This window comes from Microtus pennsylvanicus, chromosome 17, assembly GCF_037038515.1.
Source record: "Microtus pennsylvanicus isolate mMicPen1 chromosome 17, mMicPen1.hap1, whole genome shotgun sequence".
Lineage (NCBI taxonomy): Eukaryota > Metazoa > Chordata > Mammalia > Rodentia > Cricetidae > Microtus > Microtus pennsylvanicus.
In genome coordinates, this window is record NC_134595.1 from 32,971,310 (window position 1) to 32,973,544 (window position 2,235).

The window sequence follows — 2,235 nt, forward strand, 5'->3', positions numbered from 1 at the left end:
AGACCAATTTCCCGAGTGGTTGCACCTGTGACTCTTCTTCTGGAAGTACACAGGTGCTCCATGGCTCTAGATCCCTGCCAGGCCTTGCTGCTGCTTTTAAAATCTTTTTTAAAAAATATTTATTTATTTTTATGTATACAATATTCTGTCTGCATGTATGCCTGCAGGCCAGAAGAGGGCCACCAGACCTCATTACAGATGGCTGAGAGCCACCATGTGGTTGCTGGGAATGGAACTCAGGACCTTTGGAAGAGCAGGCAATGCTCTTAACCACTGTGCCATCTCTCCAGCCCCGACTTTTAAAATCTTTATAATTCTAATGGATAAGTTTTAATCTGCATTACCCCAAGGACTAATGTTGTGATGCGTGTTTCCCCATGTGTTTAGCAACCTTTAGAATATCCTCTCCGGGAAGGGGCTTGTTTGGGACATTTGCCCATTTTTATTCAGCTTGTTGATTTTCCTATTAATTTCTGTATTATAGAACAGGGATCCTTTGTCAGATATGTATGTCCTAAATAGCTCCTCCTCATTGGCAGCTTTTGTTTTCACCCATAACAGCCTCTTTTGGTGAACGGATCAGTTCAGCTTTAACCAAATCGATTTTCTTTCAAACTAGAGAACTTTGGCATTTGTATTTAAAACTAGAAGGAATTCTAGGAATATATTTGTCCATGGTTTTCAGTCCTCATGTTCATCAGAATAACATGAGATTTTGATGAAATACCACACCCTTGGCCCCAGTGCTATAGATTCTGCATCAGCTGGACCGGATGAGACCCTGGCATCAGAGCTGTGGGAGACTCCCCAGGGAGGTCTAACGGGCAAGTAGTTCCCAGAGAACACCTTTCAGTCTCGTGTGTGGCTCCCTTAACTCTCGCAGCTCACCGAGGATAGTCCTGGGTAAGAGCTATTGACTGCTGTAATATTTATTAGGACCCCTTGCACTCTCAGAGTATCTGGATTTGGATACATACTGCGTGGTCTTCTGCCTTCATCATCGCCAGAGTCACTGCCTGGCTGCATTCCAAGCCTTCCACCTTCTGCGCTCAGCCCAGGACCTACCCTAGCTACTCTGAATGCTTTTCACCAGATGGGAATCCCCCAAACAGAGGAACTAGCTTTTCTCCTAGCTGGCTGGATTAAGCCCTGACAAGGAGAGGCAGTGTAGCATTCTAATAGGGCCGCTCTCCTCCAATGAAACACGGCTCTGGCTTCCACACTTGCTGAGACTCAGTTACACCTGTGACTAGTGTCACTGGGATGATGACAGAGGGTCTGGCAAGCCTTTCACAGGACACGAAGCTCTTAACACAAAGGGCACAGAGGCCTCTAGCAGTCCCAGGGGACCAGAGAGATGTCAGTCTCTTCCTTTGGTCACCCCTTGAGACAGCCCAGGAGAGCCTTCACTCTTCTGTTTCTTTGTGAGAAGAGCTACACTTACCTGGCATCCCTGACTCCTTCCTTCACCGCCATCTGGCTGCCTCATCACCACAGACCTGAGTATCCCAACGCAGCCCTATACCTCTAATACTCATCCACCTCCCCCAATCCCACAACCATACCCCCACCCTGATTCTTCCAAATTTATTGCTCCATCAGAACCACCTTTCTACCTTCATCGACATCAGCTGCATGGAAAAGCCATGTTTAGGGTACCTGCAGTGGGTGGTGTAAGGGCCCCCAAGACACAACTAACGCCCAGCCTCTGTGACTGCAGCTGGATGTAGGAGAGTGTCTTAGCCTGCGTGATGAGGGATGTTGGGAATGAGCCCATTCTGGGTCACCTGGTGGACCCTAAACCAACCAGGATTTGTCTTGAGTGACAGAGGGGAGAACTTGGAGGAGGCACTTATGTGGAGACAGAGGCCCAGGAGGTAGCGAGGCAGCCATAAGCTGTGAAGAATGGGCAGGAATTGCTGGAAGCCACCAGAATGTGGAGGAGGAAAGAAGAGGCACCCAGAGAACATGGCTTGCAAGCTTGAGCTTGGGGGTTGCAAAACTGCTGTTTTGTACCTCCGAATTTGTTAGAACATTCCTTGGAGATTAATACAATGACTTAACAGGTTAAAAAAAAGTGTTCTGATTCTGACTACTCTAAAGCATTGTCAAGGACGGACACACACACACACACACACACACACACACACACAACATATACATACACACAGGTCTTTGTTAATTCATATCTTTGGCTTAACCTTTGCCCAAGGACTATATGAACATTTTTTCCAG